Below are 12,344 nucleotides of genomic sequence, written 5' to 3' on the forward strand. Positions count from 1 at the left end.
GTCAATTACAACGATTGGACTTTTAGTGCAGTAGTGTGCTCTCCCAGAGTGCGCATTTAAACTACTTAATAAATTACTTACTCTGCATCGTCTTGATGACTGAAGGTCCAGCGATTTCACAATGCTCAGCATTCTGTAACAACAGAATCGGCAGGGGACAATTAACCTGCAATTGAAGGATTGGTGATGTTCACTCAAATGACAACTACGTGACAACGGAAACATCGCAACATCTGACCACCAGCACGACTTCGCTTGGTTTTAGAGTTAGGTATAAAAGGAGTTATATGCTCTGCAGTGATATATTTGCTTTGGTCAGTGACCGTAACTATGAACAGCACAGGGCAATCGCGCTTCGCCTGTGTCTATTTATTTGATTGTGTGTCTGTGCGTGACTTTGGGGAAGGGGTGGTAGTGAATAATTTGAATGAAATATCATCTGTTGCATCTGGAAAGCAGCACCGTCGAAAAGGAGTTTTGTGCGAGATGGATTCTAGCCCTACTGAGAGCCAAAATAGCCCGTCGAACACGGAGACCTTAAAGCACACACGCTTAAATCTCGTTGAAAATACTGTCTGCATGCTGAGTTTTCCAGAGCAAATAAGCAAGAGTTTTTTAAATAAAGTGATCTTTGAACGCTACTTGCGAATGAAAGTGAATGAAATGAGTGATGAAGAACAGAATGAAGTTGGGCCATTAAACGGAAACTGATCATTCATGGTATTTCACGAAAAGTGGACCATTGCAAGGGCAAGAACATATTCGGGAGCACATGGGATAAACAATACAATAGTGAAAGTAGCAGCTCTCTGACTAACTGACATGCTTCAAACAAACTGCTATTGGATGCTTAGGCGGATATTGCGGCTGGGAAAGCTAAACGGCGAGGCGAGAATTGATGTCACCAGAACTGAATAACTTTCCTATATTGGTTAGTCCCCATGTGAACTCGGAAAGTCAGCCTGCTGCTGCTGCTGTCTAACAAGCTCCAAGAGTTATCGATGGACATGAAAATACGCTCTGCAAAATCGCGGGTGATTAGAAGATTAGTTAACGATATTAAAAGTTTTGGGAAGTGGACGAGCAATCGGAGATGAACAGTTTGTCAATGAACTGCAGAAATATTAGAGATATTTACGCACAGAATCTGTGACTCATAGTCAGTTTCTTTAGCAAGGTTTAATGATGAATGGCCATGTACTTCGAGAAGTTTGTTTTACACGGTTAACATGAATAAAATGCGAATTGAGGCTAGCTTAAGGAACACCGCCGCAATGCACACGGCCGAAACTTCCTCCCTGCTGCAAAATACCATCACAGTTTCCTTTCACAATTGCGCAAATACAGGCTATCTTTTCTTTTACAAAACCGCAGTATTTGTTCTCGCCAAAGTGTTGAAGAGCATTCGTGCATCAGAGCTGTGTAATAACTGAAATTCAATATCTTTATGTATAGAAGTGAACTTCCTGTCGTGTCTGCAGAATGGAAACTTTCAAGAAGGAGCTTTAACCACTGCCGGCTGCCCATCTGAAGGCTTAGTGGGATGTTAAGTGAGATGAACTCTTTCTGCCTTTTTCTATTGCATTACTGTAAGAAGTCTAGGTGATCTCAGTCATTATGCGTGTGTTTGTTAGTGTGCGGGCATGTACCTGCCCTTATTTTTCTTGTACATCGATCCACCTCGATATCTACATTTGTTTACGAGCGTACGTTTCTATATTTGCTTCTAATCGCGCTTGTATTTGTTTATAAGTGTGTTTTGATGTGCTTGTCTCGTGGTGAATGTTTGGATGTGTCTGCCTGTGTGGCTATGCGTACCTGTGTGCGGTCCTTTCTGTCTTTGGGGGTAGGATTAGTTGAGTGTGTGTGTGTGTGTGTGTGTGTGTGAGAGAGAGAGAGAGAGAGAGAGAGAGAGAGAGAGAGAGAGAGAGAGAGAGAGTATGTCATTTGACTTGTTGCTAAGGTACAAATATGAAAAAGTAGAGGACATGCGATTATTTAGAGGACTTAAGAACTTTTTTTTAAAGCTATTATTAATGCTTTTTGAGTTAGTGATTTAGATGCATATCATATTTTACTAAGTTAAGTATTGTATGTAATTAGTTTTTGCTACAACAAGTGTATGGGACATTGGAAAAAAAAGGTTGAATTTCCCCATGGGGATGAATAAAGTATCTATCTATCTATCTATCTATCTATCTATCTATTTCAATTTAGACAACTTCCCGTCACGTTTGACGATGTCTGACTTAAGTCCAAATGGTGCACCTATAACGATCAGAAATTGGGAAACTCAGCAATTTATTCTCCCAACCTCACCATCGCCACCCCCTCCCCCAGTCAGGAGGAAAAGGAAAATATGCTGAATCGTATTCGAATAAATGACAAGCAACGATACTCAAGGAAAGTCCACAATTTTGCCCTCCCTAAACACAGTTCTTCCCTTTAGGAGCGGATATATAGTCACATATAGTGTTGCACAATGCACAGGAGTTTACGCTGTCAGTTAAAGAAAGTGGAAACAAAATACAAACGGATAAAGAAAACCTTCAAGACTTGAAATTAATAATGTTACACGAACCATTCTGCAGGTGCTGGAAATCTACAGTAACAAACAGAAAATACTATAGTAGCACAGCTAGTCAGGCGGCATTTATGCAAATGAATAAACAGATGACTTTTCGATCAACAACCCTCTTTCTGAAGTAGAAAGGAACAGGGAGAGAAGGTAGCTAAAGGTTGATAGCTGAATCCAGGTGTGTATAAAAGGTAACCAGTTGTAGAGGAAGGAATCTGATAGGAACAAGGGTAGGAGGACGGAACCGAGGAGGAGGTGATAGGCAGGCGAGAATAATAAATAGCCAAAGTGAAGAATAGAACAGTGGAGGGCGAGGATTTTCTTTTTTGTTTACTGGAAAAATAAATTGATATTCATGTCATCAGTTTTGAGGCTGCCCAGACGAAATATAAGGTGTTATTCCTCCACCATGCAGGTGGCATCATCGTGGCACCAAAAAAGAGGGAATAGGAGTCCGAATTAACATTTAAGACCACCCAGAAGATAATCTTAATGTGCATGGAGTGGAGGTGTTCGACAATTTATCTGTTGTCTCCTGCTAAAACATGTCTCCTTTTCTGAACAGTGCTTAGGCCAAACATGCACGGTGGCCACGTTATTGAATCAGAAGCTGGAGGAAGTTCCAGCTAGGCGTTTAAATTAAATACATTTTAGCAGGGCATTCTCTCTCTAAATGGTTCAATACTGCAGTGAATTGGTAGAAGTCATAGTTGTAAATAGAAAAAAAAAATCCGAGCATGTTTTTGGCATGGAAACGTTCATGTATGGCACCAACAGTGGACTTTGAACCTTATTGCAATATTGACTGAGATCGGTCCAGAAATTGGGAGCAAACTTGAGAATGTAACTAAACAGATACTCTTTTGTTTTTCATCACACCAATTAAAATGCGCAAAAAATTGAAAATGCTTTGATGAAGATAAGCACTGAGCAAGAATCCACCTTCGCCATTGAAAAAGTTTATGCTTAACCATTATTTATTTCAGGACTTATTCCCCGCTCCGCAACACATATTTCTCTTTCCCCCCTCTATCCACATCCATTGTTGACCTTTGCTCTATAAGACATTTTGTCCTTCCCCATCTATCTGTGTCCTATTCAACTTTTCACGGAAGTTTCCTCTTCGTGTATCCCCATCCCGCCTCTGCAGTGAATCCTTTCCTCCTCCCGTAAGTTATTTGTTTTGGAATATGTTATTTTTTCAGCAGCATTTACAGTTGAATAGCATATAAAAAAGTTTCATGTCTTGTTTCATACCTAAGGAAGGATGTGCTGTCATTGGAGAGTGTTGAAGAATGTTCTGAGGAATGATAACGACGAAGAAAGCGTAGCTATATAAGCGGCGCTTGATAGTTCTGGGCCTATAAAAGCTGGAGTTTCGAAGGATGCCGGGCTTGTCGTTGGAATATACAGAATTTTGAAAGCTTCGATAGAGCAGAATTGCTGCGGTTATGTCTAATAGTGGGACAGTCTATGACCACAGAACACAGCTACAGAAAACAAGGCATCCCTTAAATACAGGGATGAGGAAAACTTACTTTAGCCACAAGGTGAATCTATGGAACTCATTGCCACAGACGGTGGGGTAGGCAAAGTCAATGGGTATATATATACGAAAGTTGACATATGCTTGGTTAGTACGGGTATCAAAATATGGGAGATGACACGAAAATGGGGTTGGGAGGGAATAATAAATCATCGCTTATCGAATCCCGGAGAAGAATACCCAAAACTGTCCCTGCTGTGGTAAAGAATCTAATGTGGCTAATAAGTGAAATATAGAAAATCTGAATAATGCTGAATCCAGGAATATCTTCCGTGAAGCACGAATACTGAGTGATTTCAACGCTTCCGATTTTAGACTTTGGGTCAAATGGATATATCCATCATTAGAGGTTCATACGCATTTTCATTTAATATAATAATCTCACTCAAGGCATATTTACTTTTAACCTTAGTGAAGAATGCTCCCATACTTAATTTAATTAATTGTTTGTCATGATTTATCTCATTTTTTTGTCCCAATTACTGTGCGTTCAATTACTCCTTCAGCGAATTAGCAGATAGAATCAGCGTGACAAAGTGATTAGACCACAAATCTGGTAACCCCTAAGCCACCAATTTTTGTAGCCTCTTCTGGCTTTCAATAAAAATCACATCATTTGGAGGATATAGCCAATCTGCTTCGAATTGTATATCGATCTTTCCTTCAGGAAAGAAATGGCTTAATTTCTAACGCTGCTTACTTGTTGTCTTATGAATTTAGATTTATTTATGAAATATCCTTGTTCGTAATCATGTTCAGCCTAATGGGCTAGGTTGATCAGGACCAAACAATTCAAGTGTCCAGGAGGTTCGGTAATAAACGTGCAAGCACCAAAAAGTAACTTAAGCTTAATTTATTATAATAAAATAGAATGCACAAATAAACCACAAAGTACTACATAGTAAGTCACAATGACTTCCAGAAAGACTTCAGAGGTCATCTGCTGCCCAATTCTTCAGCATGCACAGAATTTAATTCTCACAATACCTCACAAACTTAAATACTCACAATATCTCGCCTGGTTCTCTGTTAACAACAACACACACAAAATGCTGGTGGAACACAGCAGGCCAGGCAGCATCGATAGGGAGAAGTGCTGTCGACGTTTCGGGCCGAGACCCTTCGTCGGCCCGAAACGTCGACAGCGCTTCTTGCTATAGATGCTGCCTGGCCTGCTGTGTTCCACCAGCATTTTGTGTGTGTTGTTGTTTGAATTTTCAGTACCTGCAGATTTCCTCGTGTTGGTTCTCTGTTACCTCGATACCTCATAAACTTTAATACTCACAATACCTCATCGGGTCCTCTGTTACCCCGAATCTACTGACCTGTGGTACTCGTGCGATCCTCAACTCAGGTTTCGGAAGGAGTCCGTCAGAGTGTTACCCGCCAGACGAATGGGTCATCAAAGTGGACAGTTAATGAGTGAGATCAAGGTAAATCTTACTCCGTGCGCCCATCCATCTCAAGTCACGGCTACCGAGGCGACCACTAACGCCGTCTCTCGGGAATATCTCGTTTTGGGCTACTGGCAAGCTCGCCAAATTGTCAAGGACGGATCGACCGGATGCAATAACACAAGGTACCACTAATTCAATAAAACCTTAAAACAAGCGATACTTTGCCAAACTTCAATTTTTATTCAAAGCATGTTATGGGAGAAGTTACGGACTGATCTCCCAAAGAGACAGTCAGGACACTGCTCTGCCCCGAGCACAATTCCACACAATTTATCACATTGATCATTACAGGAAATATTATAATTACGTGAGGTAATACAGTTTTAGAATAGTTTCGATCACATGCCTAGATACGATTAGATGTAAAATCATTTTTAGTTAGTTACAAATATTTCTGCCAAGGCTAGCTTGGATACAACCCCAGTTCCTCATGTTGACACCTCCCCCTACTCTCGAACGTTCTACTTCCCCCCACGCCATCCCCTATTTAGTTATGTTATATCTCAAAATGCTTTGTGCGACCAGACAATTCCTTTCTTGGACCTATGTCTAACACTATTAGGAAACAATGTCTGGTGCGTCACTTGTTGCTGGGTAGCGTTTCTTTCTGACTGCTCAGTCACATAAGGTACCTATAAGACAATTGATCATTATTTAATCATACCCATTAATCTATTCCCCCATTTACCTATCCCTCTACCTAAGTTTACCTCTCCCTTCATCACATGCAGTGTGCGATCTGTTATTTCTACCAAACGGGCAATTGCCAGGGTCAGCACATCACACAACAGTCACACAATACATGGTCTGGATGGGCCTCACGGATTTTGTGGAACGAATATCATATACACCCTCGGTGTACAAAGCCTGAGAAAGGTCGGTTTCTCGCTGCGGAGTCCAGTGGCTGTTAGCAAGGGGCTAACAAGCCTCATTTCCATTGAAGCCCAATAAAAACGGATTTCATACAAAAAAGGAAATAATAATAATAATAATAATAATAATAATTATTATTATTATTGTTATTATTATAAATAAGCAATAAAAGTCGGGAACATGAGATGAAGAGTCCTTGAAAGTGAATCCATTGGTTGTCGGAACAGATAATTGATAGGGGAGGCGAAGTTGAGTGAATTTGAGATGGACAAGCATCTGAACATCTGCACATCTGGTTCAAGAGCCTGATGGTTAAGAGGTAATAACTGTTCCTGAAGCTAATTATGTAGGCCCTGAGGATCCTGCACCTTCTTCGAGATGGCAGCAGTGAGAAGAGAGTATGGTCTGGATGTGGCTCTTTGATAGTGGATGCCTCTATCCTGCAACAGCACAGCTGTAGATGTGCTCAGTAGTGGGGAGGACTTTACCTATGTTTGACTGGGCCATATTCAGTACTTTTTTTTCGCTTTTCCCTTTAAGTGCATTGGTTTTTCCATACCAGGCCATGATACAATCAGTCAATATCCTCTCCACCACACATCTATAGAAGTTTTTCAAGAGTTTAGATGCCATGCCAAATCGTCGCAAAGTTCTACGAAAGTAGAGGCATTGCTCTGTTAATTTTATATTATAATTTTATAATGCACTTAACCAGGAAGATGCTCAGGACTGATAACACCCAGGAAATTACAAATTACTGACCTTCTCCACCTCTGACTCTCCCGATGAGGACCGGCTCCTGGACCTCCAGTTTTCTCCTCCTGAAGTCAATATTCGACTCCTTGGTCCAGCTGAGTGAGAGATTGTTGCCGTGGCACCACTCAGCTAGGTTTTTAATCTCCATCCTATATGTTGATTTGTCACCGCCCTTGATTCAGCCACTGGCAGAGCTGTCAATCTCAAAATTAGATATAGCATTGGAGCTGTGCATAGCTAGACAGTCATGAGTATAAGGTGAACAGTGCAGGGGGCTTAGCACACATCCTTGTGGTGCACCTTTGATGATGGAGATTGTGGAGGAGATGATGTTTTCAATTTGAACTGACTGGGGTTAGCAGGTGAGGAAACTGAGCATTCAATTGCACAATTGCACAAGGCAGAACTGAGACCAAGATTTTGGAGCTTATTGATTTATTCTGAGGGAATGATGGTATTAAATACTGTGCTGAGCTGATATGCATCTTTGCTGTCTTCATTCCAGGGTTGAATGAAGAGTGAATGAAATGTCATCTGCTGTGGACCCATCGTTTCAGTTGGCAAATTGCAGCAGATCTAAGTCATTTCTCAGGCAACAGTTGATATGCTTAATCAGCAACCTCTCAAAACACTAAATTACTGTATATGTAAGTGTTACTGGGCGATAGGCATTGAGGCAAGTCACCCCGTCTTTCTTGGCACCTGTATAAATGAAGCCTGCTTCCAAAAACTGGGTACCACACACTGCCGAAATGAGAGCTTAAAGATATTGCCGAACACTCCAGCCAGCTGGTCAGCACAGGTCTTTAATACTTGGCCAAGTGCACCTGACTGGCCAAATGCTTTCCATGGGTTCACCCTCCTGAAGGATGCTTGGCCTCAGAGCCTGAAATGACAGGGATATCGTGATAAGTAGAATTGACAAGGATGAAGTTGATGAGGTCTACAGGAAGGTGGGGCATGGAATAGAGGGAGGGAAGAGGAAAGTACAAATGGAAGTTCTGAGGGAGAAAAACATTTTAAGATGTCTGTGGAATATAATATTTCCAATGGGGATGGCACCCTGCTAATCTACCATCAATAAAGATGTTTTTATTACTTTGAGAGCAGAACCGGTAAATCTAAAGAGGAAGAGGATGGATATAGGCTATGTACTGGAGAAGAAGTGCAACTGCAATCCAAGATAAGTGAACTGGAGGTCTTTACCTTAGTGATATTTCTTCCGCACTGGGTCTGTCAGCAAACTTTGAAACTCTGCAGATTTTAAATGAGTACTGAGATTGGTCTATTATTTTAGGTTGAGACCGGGGTCAAAGAAGCGTGTATCATTGCTCCAACTCTGTCGTTTTCATTGAACCTATTCTTCACCTCACAGGCCAAAACCTTCCACAAGGAGTACAGATTTTCTATAGGACAGATAAGGGGCTCTTTAACCTTAACAGGTTCAAGGCAAGGAGGAAGGTGTCAAGTATTTGCATCATGGAGCTCCAATATACAGATGGCAACGACTTTGTAGTTGCTGAATCCTTGTGGGTTGAATTAAGAAACTGCAAGGGCAGAAGGACCTGACGGCTCCCGGCAATGGATGGGAGATGGAGCACAAATTACAACTGGAAATAGAAAAAGTGTGTCAAAAGAGCAATGTTATGATAGTCATGGGAGATTTTAACATGCAGGTGGATTGGGAAAATAAGGTTGGTAATGGATCTTAAGTGAGTGACTTTGTTGAATACCTAAGAGATTGGTTTTTAGAACAGTTTGTCGGTGAGCCTACTAGGGGATTACATATAATGGACTGGGTGATATGTAATGAACCGGAGGCGATCGGGGAGTTTAATGTAAAGGAACCCTGAGGAGACGGTGATTACAATATGATTGAGTTCAACTTGACATTTGATAGGGAGAAAGTAAAGTCTGACGTTGATGTATTTCAGTGGAATAAGGGAAATTACAGTGGTATGAGAGAGTAGTTTGCCAAAGTAAATTGGAAGGAGCTGTAAGCAGGGATGTCAGCAGAGCAGCAATGACGAGCATTTCTGGGAAAAAATGAGGAAGGTGCAGGAAATATGTTTTCCAAAAATGAAGAAATACTCAAATGGCAAAACAGTAATACCGTGGCTGACAAGGGAAGTTAAAGCTAATGTAGAAACAAAAGAGAGGGCATACAACAGGGCAAAATTAGTGGGAAGATAGAGGATTTGGAAGCTTCTACAGAGAGTAACTAATGGAATCATTAGCAGGGAAAAAATGCACTATGAAAGGAATCTAGCAGATAAAATCAAAGTGCATAGCAAAAGCTTTTTCAAGTATGCAATCAATAAAAGTGAGATAAAAGTGTATACAGGTCCGCTAAATAATGAGGCAGGCGAAAAAGATAACGGGGGACAAGGGTATGGCATATGAGCTAAATTAATAATTTGTATCAGTCTTCACGGTAGAAGACACTAGCAGTGTGCCAGCTGATGCATTGCGTGAAGGAAGAGATGTGTGTGCAGTTACTATTACAAGGGAGAAAGTGCTGAAAAAGCTGAAACCCCTAAAAGGGCAAGTCAATCTGACCAAATGAACTGCCTCCTAGTGTTCTGTAAAACAGTAGCGTTAGAGATTCTGTTGGCAGTAGCAATGATCTTTCAAAAATTAGTGGACTCTGGCGTGGTACCAGAGGACTGAAAAATTGCAAATGTCACACCACTCTTTAAGGAAGGAGGAAGGCAGCAGAAGAGAAATTATAGACCACTTAGCCTGACCTCAGTGGTTGGGAAGATGTTAGAGACAAATGTTAAGGATGAGGTGATGGAGTACCTGGGTCACACAGGAGAAGATAGGACAAAGTCAGCATGATTTCCTTAAGGAAAAATCCTGTCTGAAAAACCTGGTGGAATTCTTTGAGGAGATTCTAAGCGGGATAGATAAAGGGGATGCAGTGGATGTCGAATATTTGGACTTCCAGAAGGCATCTGACAAGATGCTACACATGAGGCTACTTACCAAGCTAAGAACCTGTGGTATTACAGGAAAGTTATCAACATGGTAAGAGCATTAGATGATTGGAAGGAGGCAGCGAGTGGGTATAAAAGGATACTTGTCTCATTGGCTGGCAGTGACTAGTGCTGTTCCACAAGGGTCACTGTTGGGACCACTTATTTTTATGCTGTACATAAATGATTTAGAGAATGAAATAAATGGCTTTGTTGCCAAGCTTGCAGATAATACGAGGGCTGGTGGTGTGGCAGGTAGTGTTGAGGAAACAGGTAGGATGCAAGAGGACTTAAACAGATTAGGAAAATGGCAAGAAAGTGAGAAATGAATGTTCATTCACTTCGGTAATAGAAATTAATGTGCGAAATATTTTCTAAACGTGGAAAAAAATCCAAAATTGGGAGATGCAAGGGGAGTTGGCAGTCCTCGTGCAAACGCCCTCAAGGTTAACTTGCAGGTTGATTCGGTGGTAAGGAAGGCAAATGCAATGCTAGCATTCATTTAAAGAGGTCTAGATCACAACAGCAGAGATGTGATGCTAGTGAGGGGTTGCCTTGAGTATTATGAACTGTTTTGGGATCGTCATCTAAGAAGAGATTCGGTGGCATTGGAGAGGGTCCAGCGCAGGTTCACAAGGAATGATTCCAGTAATGAAAGAGGTATTGTATCATTCGAGGAACATTTGATGTCTCTGTGTCTGTACTCTTTGTAATATAGAAGCAAGAGGGGGTATCTCATTGAAACCTTTCACATGTTGAAAGGCATAGACCGAGTAGATGTGGAAAGGATTTTTCCTATGGTGGGAGCACTGCCTCAGAAAATGGCGGGGTGGGATGGGGAGGTGGCGTCCATTCAAAACAGAGATGGGCAGAAATTTATTTAGCGAGGGTAGCGAATTTGTGGAATTTATTGCCACCTGCAGCTGTGGAGTCTATGTTGTTGGGTGTATTTAACGCAGAGATTGATAGGATCTTGATCGGACATGCAACAAAGGTTACGGGGAGAAAGCTGGGAAGTGGAGTTGAGGAGAAAAAGAAAGATCAGCCACATTTGAATGGTGGAGCAGGTTCGGTGGGCCAAATATCCCAATTCTGCTCCTATGTCTTATAATCTATCTCCGCCATCTTACTAATTCCCTCAGGTCCGTTGATGCTCGTTCAAAAATATAGCACTCCCGCTTGACAATGAAGACTGTTGTGCTCGGCCTACCTAGACATAAACCAAGGTGACAGAGGCAACCTGTCATTCAGGGTCCAATTCACCCAGGACCGGATATAACTAGGAACGTCGTACTTTTTGGGATTGGCATTGCTGTCCAGTGTAGAGAAAGGAAGTGCAACCAGACCATTTGTCTGGGCTATTGAATGCGAATCTCCTGAGTCACAATACGTACATCATAATGCAGAAGGAACACAGGAAGGTCCATCGTCATTTTTTTCCTTATTCATCCTTGCCTTCAGCATGGATAGGAACATTCCCTTGGTACGAAAAGCTACGTTACAGCTTTTGGCAGATTTCAAGCCTGCCTACATCAATTTATCACGCGCCCGGATTATCCCTGCTGTCGCTGCCGGGATTTAATAGCAGCCTTAACTTGTATCCCGATCTAGATCTGACGATTCAGGTTGTGCCAATAGAATGCTCGTCTGCAACCGTCCGACCACCAGCTGGTCCTAACAGCCTGCAAGACGCCTCTATAGAGTAAATGTTTCCATTCCAACAATTGGATGCTCATAACAAGGGCAGTTTCAAGGACATTAAATGAATTATTGGTATAAATGGCAGACTGTATTGTCATAAAACGAAGGCATGGAATAGCCGTAAGGAAGCTTTTCTAGGGAGGAGGAAATCCCAATCCAACGCACAGGTAGCGGGCATAAACTACTTTCATAACGACTGCCCGCAGGGACCGCATGCATTGTGAGCCTAACCAGCCACACTTCAGCCAAGACGACGGGTCCGTCGTTAATTACCCTAACTGAAGCAATTAATGCATATTAAAAAAAACAAACAGTTAGGGGATCCTAAGTCCCACAGCCGATGATCCAAGGATACCCTGGTTGATGACACAGCATTCAGGCTAAATCCTGTAACTTGGTAATTGTGTCGTTGGAGATTGGGGTCTCATTGGTTGGAGGGAAAGCTGTCGCAGCTT

The sequence above is a fragment of the Hemitrygon akajei genome, chromosome 24 (assembly GCF_048418815.1).
Source record: "Hemitrygon akajei chromosome 24, sHemAka1.3, whole genome shotgun sequence".
Taxonomy (NCBI): Eukaryota; Metazoa; Chordata; class Chondrichthyes; order Myliobatiformes; family Dasyatidae; genus Hemitrygon; species Hemitrygon akajei.